Source organism: Vicia villosa, unplaced genomic scaffold (assembly GCF_029867415.1).
Source record: "Vicia villosa cultivar HV-30 ecotype Madison, WI unplaced genomic scaffold, Vvil1.0 ctg.000799F_1_1, whole genome shotgun sequence".
NCBI classification, from domain to species: Eukaryota; Viridiplantae; Streptophyta; class Magnoliopsida; order Fabales; family Fabaceae; genus Vicia; species Vicia villosa.
In genome coordinates, this window is record NW_026705354.1 from 236,534 (window position 1) to 249,647 (window position 13,114).

Here is a 13,114-nt window from a genome sequence, read left to right on the forward strand (position 1 = left end):
TCATCTTAAAATTCCACTAATCCCGAGTTCAAATCCTGGACATTTATCTATATTTATTTACCAAAGCATCATAAAAAATACCTTTTTCTTAATAGTGTTTGATCGTACCTGATCAAAAGGATCGTCGCGGGCTGCTTGGAACTGGACCTTTGAGAAGTGAAAGGGGGGGTGTACCTGCAAGGTACTCCGATGCCAAAGTAAGAAGACGAGCAAAGGAGTGCAAGTACGAGTTAAAGGTTAGAAAGAATAGAATACCTGACCCTCTAGTGAAAGAGGGTATTTATAGCCCCCAGCGCTGGGCCATGATCTCGTTATTTGGGTTGGATGCCCAGGCCCAATTAAGAGACTGCCAGGTTTCCTAGGTAGAAATATCAGAGGTGCATGAGTGTCCTCTGTCCTGGTTAACCGCTCCGAAGTTTAGGGGAGACGCGGTCTTTTATGGACCACGTGGACTCGCGTTATTCGGAGGGTTGAATGTGAAGGAGCCCTACGAGGAGCAGGGTCCTCGGCGAGAAGATGCTCGCGGGGAGCACCTGTGCCGGGCGCTAAGCAGCTTGCGGGAAACATCATGTCAGGCACGGTGGAGACGAGCATTCTACTGTACTTTATGGAGCATAGAGTGATTTGGGCCTCTAAGACTAAGTGGGCCGAAAGTAGATTGGGCATAATCCTGACCCAGTCCAGAACAGTGTTAATATCAAAAAATTAAATCAACCAACATACGTGGACAAATAATTTTTTGTTAGTTTTCTCATTCCTGTATAAAAAATACTAGTGTTATAGATTATACTACGTTTTCTAGCTTGTAGGAATTCTCTTTCAAAAAAATACTATAAAGTTGAATCAGCCGACATAGGCTCACACGCCAGCACATCGATATCTATAACGGCCAATCCATAAGCCTCCACGTGGTTTTAACTCATCTCTACTCCAATAATGATTCGAACAAAACAAAACATAAACTATATACTTTATATGTCCTGATTAAAAGTCAACTCTCCAGTTGAATTAGGTCAAAACCCTAATTTGGGCCTCAGGTGATCTTGAAAGTTGTTGATCTTGAATTGAGCCATATTTGGACTTTGATATTGATGGGAGAACTTATTGAACATAGGATAATGTTTTAATTTCCTTGTGGGCCTCAAAACCCTAATTTGTTCAGGCTCCTCTTGATCAGCCTCCTGTCTTAGGACACAAGCAACAAACAACAATTTTTTTGTATTTTTTTGGTTAGCAAATGATATATGCATGATGATAATGATGATGATGATGATCCTACTATTTAGAATATGGTGGGATCTCAGTGGTCAAATATCTGGGTACAACACGAACCAATTATTATTTTATAAAAAATTTAACGGCTCTATAACTACTCTTATTAATTTACCAAAATAACTTCCTCTCTCATAAATTATAGTTGTCACGTTCTTGAAAACTACTTCATTTCAATTGAATTGAATAAACAGGGCAAGAATGGAATATGCATCTAATAAGTGATAACTATAATTTAAAGTTTTTATTGAAAATCTTAATTTTTAACGTGATAGAGATCATGTTAACGTGCACACGAGAGAGTGAAGATTGGAGGAATTGTTTTTATTGGGTATTATTATTTATGAAGAATGAGGTTGGTGCTGCAGTTCTGTTCTTCGGGGTGCTTGTTGGTTGCAGTTTCTTTTCCAATTGGGCCCGTCAATTATGCTGCAGGAGTGCGCGAGGTTCAAGTCTTTGTCGATGATCCAAATCTCAGTTGCTCTGTTTCAGGTGTAGAGTTGTGTTGGTTTCTGGTTTATGGGTGGTTGTCTCTGTTGCTGCTGTGTTATAGTTCAAAATCGATGTTCTGCCTCTCGCAGTCTGTTTTTGGATTTTCTTGATGTTGTTTTTGTGCTTATGTGTGGGTGGTCTTTTATCTTTGTGTTTCAATTTATGTTCTTGTAGTTTTGTCTGGTTCCGTTTTTATCTGGCAGTTGGTTGTTTTTTTGGGGGATTTTTTTTGTTTTGGTGTCTGCTAGTTATTTATATGCAGAACAGATTGTAACTTATAGTGGCATTTCTTATGCCCTTCTTATGTTAGTTATAGCATATTTTGCCTTTTCAAAAAAAAATAATAAATTATTACTTATCATATAAGAACTTTGATGATTTTGGAAAGGACAACAAAGTCCCTGCTTATTCCACAGTCGGCTACGTATGCTTCTTTCAAAACATAACATTTACTTCTTTTTTTTCAACTTTTTTATTTTATTATATATCTTATTTGATAGATTTTTAAAAATCTAAAATGTCTATTCAAAACTCTGCTTTTCCATCTTCATTGCAATATTCACTCATTTGGTTTTTACTCTTAACAAACTCCTTTTCTCAACCACACGACATTCTTCATTTTCTTTTCACCTTCTTTCTATACAACATAAACCAGACCCTTCATCAATTTGTTGTTTTCTTCCTTCTATCTTCAATCATTTTTTTTATCATGCAATTGAGAAAATAAAAGATTCATTACTCATCACCTCCATTCAATCTAGTTTGTTCAAAACTCTCTCTCATTCTGGTTTCGGTATTTTAGTTATGGTTTTTGTTAATAACTTGTATTGTTATTAGATTTGTTCATCTCCGATGGAGATCTCCATGCCGGTGGTTGTTTTGATCAGGTATGAACCACTTTTCGTCAATTTTTATGTTTGTTGATTTTCATGATTTTAAGGTTTATTGTTGATGGTGCATTGTTGTGTGTTTTATGTTCTTGGTATGTCTATCATTAATGGTGTTTTGTTATTTAAATCTGATATAATATTTTGTTGTGTGTTTTATGTTCTTCTTGATGTACTAATTTCTATAGTTATGTAGCTCACATCTCTAATTTTTACTTATTTCTTATCCTTTGTTTTTGTTGGTTTTGTGTTTTACATAGATTTGAGAATCATGATCTTAGGAAAAAAATATTGCGTAGATCTGAAGAAATGATATCTGAAAATTTCCTTTTTTTCGGGTTTTCAAACTATAATTTTCTGCTGTTGTTCCAACCTTTTAAAACTCAGGTAATTTTCTCTAATTATTTGTTTAGTTTATTTTGAGAGTTTAATAATATTTTTCGTTTTTATCAATTTTGTTTTGATATCAGCTTTGACTTCTTACTTTATGTATTTTTAGATTTCATTTTTATATCAAATTTGATTTGTTTTGGTTTAAATATATGTTTCAGGTTTTCTTCTGCATATTTGATCCATTTGTTTTAAATACCTCTTTATTTGCTTTTATCATTTATTTTGAATACCCATTTGTTTTATTTTTATAATTTCTTTTGAATTAACCATTTCAGTTGATATTACTTTAGAAAGAAAAGATTAAGTTTAATCTTATTTAAGAATTTTTTTTTCTACTCACTTTAAAAAGATTGATAATTTTTTATCTCATTTATTATTGTCAACTCATATTCTCTTATTTTCTTTCTAACTTTATTTTTACTTTAATATATCTTATACTTTTTCTCAGTGTTTTAAAAACCGGACCGGACATCAAATCGGTGAGGATAATGGGTCAGAGGTTGATTGGTCGAACCACTGGGTCATTGGTCGAACTGCATGACTAAACCGGATTAAGCCGGATAACTCGGTTGAATAGACCGGTCGTTTTAACAAAATTATATAGTTATAAAATCTATCGAACCAGATGATTCAGTCCCTACAAAATATAACTAGTACTTAAATTTTTTTGAAAACATCATATTATAAAAAAATTCACAAGTTCATAATTTAAATTCAAATTTTACAGATGGGTATCACACACAATCAAATACTACATAATTATAAAATATAAACAAAACTTTAATCGCAACATAATTTAATTGAATAATTTATAACAAAATAATTCCTAAATTTAATTTTAATAAAAGAAAAAGTATTTCAATGTTGGGATCTCCTTTTTCAATATCAAAATTATCTGTAACAAAATCAACCGCATCTACAACCATTTTTTTAATTTTTTTATTTTTATTTTTATTTTAATTAAAATAGTCAAAATGACATTGTTTTAATTTTTTAAAATAAAAAAAATAAAAAAATTTAAAAAATGCATTTAAACCACCGGTTCACAAAAACCGTCGGTTTTCCCGGTTTTAGCGGTTTACGCCGATTTTGACCGGTTCACACCGGTTCAATGACATTCCCGATCCAGCTATTGAACCAGACCGGTTACCTGGCCGCTTCCCAGTTCGACCGGTCCGACCGGCCGGTCCGGTCCGGTTTTTAAAACTATGCTTTTTCTTATCAGATTTTTTATGTTTTATGCAGAAAAGATTAATTTTTTACATCAAGAAGAAGTAAATATACAAATTAAAGCTTTACTTCTTTTTCTCAAAGGTAAGAAGATTTTTCAGTTTTTTTATTAAAAAAATTGCTCTTTTTATTCATTTTTTTTAATCTAAAAGATTTAATGTGAGATTGTAATGTGATTTGGAAGCTTTGATTTTGTTTAATAATTTTGTAAATTTATTGATATATTTTAATTGAATTGGAAGCTTTTAGCAGCAAATTATAACAAGGCAGAGTATAACAGGAAGATGCATAACTTTTGATAATGTCTTAATACCCTATTTCTATTACACTTATACATTGTATGGTTCATAGAAAATCAAACAATGCAAGGTTAATGAACCAGCATATAATTTCTTATACTATCATGATATGGTTAACAATAATAATTGCACATTGCTTAATTTCACTTTATTTCTTGCTTCATGAAACTGCAGGTTTAATACATCAATTTGACAAAAGTCTTATCAGTTGCTTTAAAAAGTGCAGAGTTTTTATGTCCAGTCTAGATCTACTCTAACCTGCTCTATGGCAGGATACACAAGGGAAAGGGAAAGTATCATATTCTTAAACTATTATTATAATTTGTACTGTATCAATTATTGAATAAGCCTGCAGCTATATTATAAACAAATTTCAAGACATCAATAAAACTTACTATAGAGAGTTAATAACTTATTTAGTTTACCACATCTAATCATACTACAATTTTAGTAAAAAATTTAACTATGATAAAAATTATTTTATTTTTATATTTTTATGATCAAATGGTTAATAGTATATGATCGTACCTGATCAGAATGATCGTGAAGGTCTGCAACGTGCTGGACTTCTGTGAACTGGGGAGTGTACCTGCAAGGTACTCCTATGCCAAAGTTTGAGAGCAATGAGAGCAAGTAGAGAAAAGGTGTGATAGAATGAATATTGAGTACCTGACCCTCTAGTGAAAGAGGGTATTTATAGCCCCCGGTGTTGGGCCAAGATTTCCTAATTGGGCCAAATCCATTGGAGGCCCACGTGTTAGGAAACTGCCAGAATCCTATGTGGTAGGGTTGAGTCAGCAAATGACTCACATCCTGGGTGGATAAAGCATAGGGTTCGTGCATCCCTAGCTATTGGGTTGGACCGCGTGCTCTTTAGCAGGTGCGTGGGTTTGACGCTCATAATGACTAGTGCATGCGCTTATTGGGCATGTTCGGCCCTAGCTTATGGATTGGGGATGCTCGACTCTGGCACAAGTGTTGGGCCTGCTCGACCCAGACCAGAATAGAAGCCCCCCAAGTCTTTGTTTCTACCAAAAGCAATTACTTTGCACTATTCTGCTAAAGAGGAGAACTGTATGGATCGAGGTCGTCTAATGTTGCCATGCTTGTAATCATTATCTGTGGAAGATTATACGAGCGTTCCTAATTGGTCAGGCGTCGTGTGAGGACGAGGACGTGTCCTGACGGAATTGTAACCTCTGCTTCTAAGAATATTTGATCAGTTCGTTTACTTGGGATTCCCCGAGGAGCCTTGTGCCGAGGAGGCGAAACGTTTCATTCGCCTTTATGTGTCTGGGGAATGTGAAACGATTGAGTTTCCACATGTGAAACTTCAGGCCATTTATGACGTGTGGCAGGTAATTTCTGCGCCATCATGACCTAGGCGAGTCTAGCAACCTGGGTAATAATGGTAATGATGGCTCCACTTCCCACTTCCCTGTAACGCCTTGCTATAAAAAGGGGAAAACAGGACCATTTTAACATTTCACTAAGTGTTTTCTCCCTGTAGCTCTGCTATCAAGAACAAGAATCTTTCTCGTCACTGCAATCCTCCCAACTTTCCATTTCCATCAAGTAAGTATTTTCTTCTCAGCCTTGTTACGGATTGCTAGCATTCGAGGTTTTTAGGGTTGATTAATAGGTCAAATAAGCGCGTAGCAGTGATTTGTTTGAGTTTTCTCGCTTGAGTGCCCAGGAATTGCATGAATCTCCGGAGCACCCCATGAATATGTCGATGATGCGAGGAATGTTTTGAGGGAATTTAGATGAGTGAGACGAACAGCCTTCGATTGACTTGAAGAGGCTATAAGCGAGACGGGGAGGATTTGTTTTTCTTTTCATGCTTTCGTCGTGCGGGATATGAGTGTGGCGAGTGTAACACCCTTCTAAACCCCGCGGAAATTTAAATAAATATATCATAGTAACTTGGAACAAGGGTGTCACAATTTCAAATTTTAAAACAAACATTATACGTCATTGTCATGCAAACACTAAGGAGTTTCATCATAATTCATAATAACTCATGTTAAATACAGCGGAAAGCAATTATACGGAATAGTCCAGCACCTTCGAAACTATATCCATAAAACTCAAAATAAAGCAATAAAGTCATAAGACATGAACGATCAAAACTTACGTCCCCAGTGTTACAATATCAGAGCATGACACTTGACGCTAAACTAGACACACTGACTCATGAGCTAATCCTCACCAAGTCGTAAAGCTGCTATCCTCAATCTAAAATATTATGCAATTCATAAGAAACAAGCATCACAATATATCATTCACCCAATCATACATATTCAGATTAGCCACTATCATTCATCAACTCATACAACAATAAATCACACAACACAACACTGAAATTCATTCAATCATGTTATGACAAAATGCATATGACTCAACTGACACTATGCATGTGGTACCAATAAACCGTGGAATTAATCCACCTAACCGATCTACGCCTCATCGAGATACGGCCCACCGACACAAATTCCGCACAATGGGAATTATGTCCACCATCAATCCAAACATCACCGGGATTTATCATCCAATGCATATGAATGAATGAACACGCATAACATACTTAAAAACATCACCGATCACGATGAACAAATCATCTCAACACCACATCACCGAATAAGTATGTACATGTTTTCAACATCATTCAAATAGTCATGCATTCATCACAGTCATAATAATAATCACAGCCAATTCATCACCACATCAAATACATTGTCACACCTATCTCATATGCACACAATGCTTAATTCTCACCAAGTAATTAAATCGAGTTTTTTAAAAAATAAAGTCGGCCACTTCCCATATTCATCGTTCATCATATAAAAAATTTAATTACCTTTACAACACCCAAAACGGAACTAAGAAAGGGTACACAGATCAAAAGATGCGCTATCTTAAAGTTTAAAAAAATTTATACACAGCAGGGTTCACTCAGCGGACCACTGGCGACTCGCGACAGAAACAAACTACCTTCAGACCTCCGCTCAGCGGACCACTAGCAACCTTCGACAGAAGCTAACTAGGTCGGGTCCTCCGCTTAGCGGACCCCCTTCCGCTTAGCGGACCTGCGATTTTACAGATTATCAGGTCTGCGATAGACCCTGTGATCTCCCATATCCTAAGTCCAAAATCGACTCTATACATCATATACATGCATACAATCATCATATATTCAATCATACACCAAACCAAACCGCGAGATAAAAATGCATGCGGTTTGGTTTGGTTCGGTTGATTTTTAAAAAGTCATCCAAACCAAACCAAACCAAACTAATGTGGTTAGGATCGGTTCGGTAGACTGCGGTTTACACTATAAAATAAAAATGTACTGAAATAAAAGGAAAAAAGGAAAGTAATTCAATATCAATATAATATATGATATTATACCATACAAAAGAAATTATATTACAAGAACAATAGAGAACTAAAAATACATTATAAATGAAATACATATATTAGACAATAGAGAATTACATATATATGTAGCTCAATAAAATACAAAAACTAAGTGGATTATGCCAAAACTTAAGTTAATAAATTAATTATTAAAATTCAAAACGTAAGGTGTGGCTGTGTGCAATTGGATTTGGAAAGATAATAAATTAATTATTAAAATTCAAAACTTAAGTTAAATATGCGGTTTGGTTCGGTTCGGGTCGGTTTTGTGAAATAAAAACCGCAAACCAAACCAAACTGCGCGGTTCAGTCCAAAAATCATCCAAACCAAACGCGGTTTTTTGCGGTTTCGGTTTGGATTGGTTCGATTTGCGGTTTTGCTTTTGGATTGGTTCGGATACGATCACCCCTATTATTAACCAATAGTTCATGCAATTTTCATCAATTCAATCTAAATTATAACACTCTAACCTAACAATCCCAATATCTAATTGAACCAAACCATACATCAATCTACCTATCACTTAAGATCACATAAGAGATACTAAAAGGAAAAGTCTCCCCTTACCTTGATAGAGGTTCTTGAATTGATCCTTGAACTTTGGGGTTTTTCCTCCTTCCTTTGCTCTTCTCACTTCTACGATAAAATCTTTTCTCCCAACTCTTCTCTTGCTCCTTTCTTTTCTATTTTCCTCAATAATAAAAATAATAATATAATTAGGACTAAGTATAGAGCTTTTTACTCCATACACCCACTAATTACACCTCACACCCCCAAAAGTCCAATATTCTCTTCTTATTCATTTATTCCATTATTTTCAAAAATATTCATAAAATAAATTTTAATAAAATAATTAACTAAAATTCAATTTATCTAATAATTTAAAAATACGGGTGTTACAGCGAGGATGTGAAAGGATCTCCCCGAGGAGGATCTACCCCTTATCGCGTGAGTAACAGAATGTTAATTCCTGTTTAAAGACCTGTCTGTATCAAAGAAGGGGGGTCGTGGGCCGACCATCTATCCTCACCCTTTCACTTGATTTGTGGTGGAAGGGTGGATTTGACTATAGTCGAATTCACTATTTCCTATGCTTTTCATGTAAAATGGACGACGAAAACCCTGAGATCTATCTAGTGGATGTGAAGGATGATCCCGAGGAATATGAAGTTCATGATGAGCAGGGCTTTCCTACTGTGCAAGTTGTTCCGCCGAGGAGACTCGAGGATTGGGTGGCTTCTGATGCCTTAAATATAGTTTCATGTTCCGTGACGCATCCTCGGGAAGCGTTCAACATCGTCGAGGATTTTGTGTCGGGCATGGAAAGTTCGTGGAAGGCTTGTCCGCCTAAAGCTCATCAACGGGTTTGCTCAAAATTTTAGGGAAATTGTTTCGCGATGTACAAATTTGCTTTTAAGGAGGTAGGGATACGGGTGCCTTTTACGGCTTTTCAGATGAACATTTTCAATTGGTTGCATGTGGCTCCTTCTCAACTCCGTCCCAATGCTCTAGCCTTTCTTCGGGCGTTCAAGCATGTTTGTCGATACCTTGAGGTTGAGCCGAGCATAGTTCTATTGTCCCAGGTTTTTCATCTGTAGAGGAAGAGTGAGTCTGATGGGAAATATGCCTGGGTATCCTTCAAGCAGCCGAGGAAGTTGTTCCACATTTACCAAGACTCTGTAAAAATATTTAGAGACAGATACTTCGTGATAAAGCCTCTCACCCTTGTCGCAAATATGACTTTGTTTGACACCGTGGAGTATCAGGAAGGAGGGGAGATAAAGAGTGGATTAGCCTGTAAGTTCCCCTTGGAGTGGCAGTAGGAGCATTTTTAGAGGGTGTCGCTACCGCGAAAATTAATAGAGTCGCCACTAACATATTTATCTTGAAAAGGAAGGGAATGCCAGCAAACCACAAAACAAAGCAACGGTCTCACGACTAGAGAAAAAGGGTAAGGGAGTCGGTTACGCGAGGGGAAGGTGCTAGCACCCCTCGCGCCCATCGTACTCGATGGTATCCACGCTTGTGTCTAAAACTATGGGTTTGTAAGCAAACTGCGCTAATCTGGACTAAAATGCATGCAAAACGTAAGGAAAAGAAATATTTATACTCGCACAGGCCCTACCCCGCTGCCTACGTATCCTTTTTGAGGAATCAGAGGTACCGTATCTTGGCTAACTAATTTCTGTTTGTTTTATGTTTTTTAGGTGAACGAGTTAAATTCACACTCCGCTGCTCGACCTTTGGAGGCTTATGCTGGGAGTGGAGCGGAAATAACAAGCTCTTAAGAAAAGAAAATCAAAGAGTTTGGTTTGTATTTGAAAAGATGCATGAGGGAAAACCTAAGCTAAGGGGGAAAAGCTTGCTACCTATGTTATCATACAAAGGGTACAAATCTAAACTAAACTAGCAACCTACGAGGAGAAGGGAAAGCAAACAAGAGTATCACACAAACGAGCTCCGCTCATAAAGCAAACAAAACCACCGGCACTGGCCGAGTGGTAGAAAAGCGGCCCGCCATAGCCAAGGGGAGCGGATCACCCGAGTCAACCAAGCATTAGACCTCGCGAAAATGATCGGGCCATAGACAAAAGGGTGAATCCCTCTCAGCAACCAAGTCGTCACAGATCCAAAAGGAAAATGGTGCGTGCGTATACCGAGCATCAACGTCGAGCGACGCGAGCTATAGAAAGTGCGGGGTTTGGCTACTAAACCCTTTTCGCTTGCTTTGTATAGGTCTTTTGACTCAAAGATATTTGGAACATGTTCATAGCTCAGAACTTGCAAAAAGTGAGCATAGTAACAAAACAGACTGGAAGTTGCGGGGGTTGATTACTAACCCTTTCCGCTTGCCTTCTCGAGGACTTACAATGGCCTTTGTTAGGACTTTCTGCAAGCACAAACATAAACACACCAACAAAAACAGAGCCTCTTTCGAGGGCTTGGCCAGATGAATGTCTAAGTCCTACTTCTCATGTTAAAGGATGATGCAAAAAGGCAATAAAGTGCGAGAAAGATAAAATGAAACGGGATCAATACCAAATGGAAGAATTTTACACTCACGCTGGTCATACGCGTACCATACGCGTATCAGTAGAGGCTGATTTCCATACAAACGCACTCCATACACGTATCACAGTGCCATACGCGTAACACCTCCTCATCATACGCGTACCATACGCGTAAGGGCAGAAGGGCGTATTTTGGACGGGACAGGGCGTGTACCATACGCGAACGGCCCCTGGGAAGCCCCTCATACGCGTACCATACGCAAATGGCCAGAGACTTCCAAAAACCTGCAACTCGTACCAGTTCGTCTTCCTTGTGTTTTAACCATTACAGCTTTCGATTTTGGATCTAAAACCGAAATTCTGCACTCTTTAACATATAGGATTCATCTATCTTCAATAGTTTATCACCTTATATTAATTTTACTCATTACAATCCTAATTTCTAATCAATTAGTTAAGGATTTACATTCATAGATTCAGTTCCATGGATGAACACAACAACACATCAAACAATCACCATATTCATACCATAACATCAATTGACACATAATTATGCACAGGATTTAGCATAGATAATCATCAATCATATAATGTATTCAAATTCATCCTAAACCCTAACCTAACATACAATCCAATTGACCTAAATAATATCCCTAATCAATATTATCATCTAAAATACGATAAGAGATGTTAACCGGAGAGTCACCCCTTACCTTAGCTAAAAGTTCTTGATTGGTCTCTCCCTCTACTGTTCCTCTTTCACGTTCTTTGAGTTCCCAAATCCTCAGTTCTTCTTTTCATGTTCTATTCTCTTTTTCCAATTTTCTTCTTTTTTATGAAAAATAACATTTTAACTAGTAAAGGACTTTACTAACTTAACACCTCCTTCTTACAAACATCACACATGGCCCAATGCCATAAACCATTCTTTTCCAATTTATTTTCATAAAACCAAAATAATTCTAATTATTAATTCAATTTCCAATTGAATTAAAAATTAAAATATACGGGTGTTACATTGTCGAACCAGTATGGTGGATGTCCTTACAGGAGACAAAATTGTCACACTTTGTGTCATGGCCGCCATCGGGATGACATTCTCATTTTATGCAGTACTTTGTGTGTGTGCTGGATTAGAAATGTTAGTGTCTGCGCTAGAACGTGACATCTCAGACAATTGTTTCCCACTCCTTAAATACATGCATACATAACTATGCATGTAAGAAAATGCTTGATAAAAACAACTTTAAAAAATTTATTAGCACTGTTCCATTGAGCGTGCCAATTTTTTTATCTTAAAAACTGGTAAACAATGCTAGTCTCTTTTTAAAAGTTACTTTACGAGATCGACTAGGGAATCTCAGAATAATGCTTTAGTTTCCTAAAGTGTTTTAACAAGAGTTTAGAAATGTTGACTGTTGTAAACGAGTTCGACACAGCGTCGAAGCAGTTCGTTTCAAAAAGTAACGTTCAAAGAAACTTTGAAAAGAAAAAACAAAACTTGTAAAGAGTAATAAAGCTTGAAAAAAGGTAAATGACATAACATTTAAAATTGAATGAAAGTTGGTGACTCAAACATACATTTCCCTTGCTTTACTCATTTCGATCGTAGCTTGGTTACTTTGAGTGTTAGTGTATAGGCTTATGTAAGTTTGAATCCCCTCCAACTATTTACAAAGTTTTATTATAATACAAAAGCGTAACTACTTTTTGGCGGCCTTCGTTTCTTTGCATGCCACATGCACTTTCAGAATTTCCAAATTCTTCGTTCTCCATTTTGGCTACCCGCGTCTGATTTTACTTCGCATGAACTAAATTTGACTGGGGATTCTTCTTGCACCGAATTTCTCAACTCTTCAGGCCTAGTCAATTTCTCCAGTCTTCAGGCCCAGTCGACTTCTCCAGACTTGTTTATGATTGACTCTACTTTCATACTCCCTTGGTCGAATTTTGCCTCTTGTCGAAATCCCAACCAACACTTCCCTATTGAAATTCTGGTATGACAGACTCAGGATCTAATTCACGATGTCAAGACATCTGATCTGTTATTAATGTAGAAGAGGCAGAACACATAGATCCCCAACTTTTAATTACCCCTAAGAAGGAGTC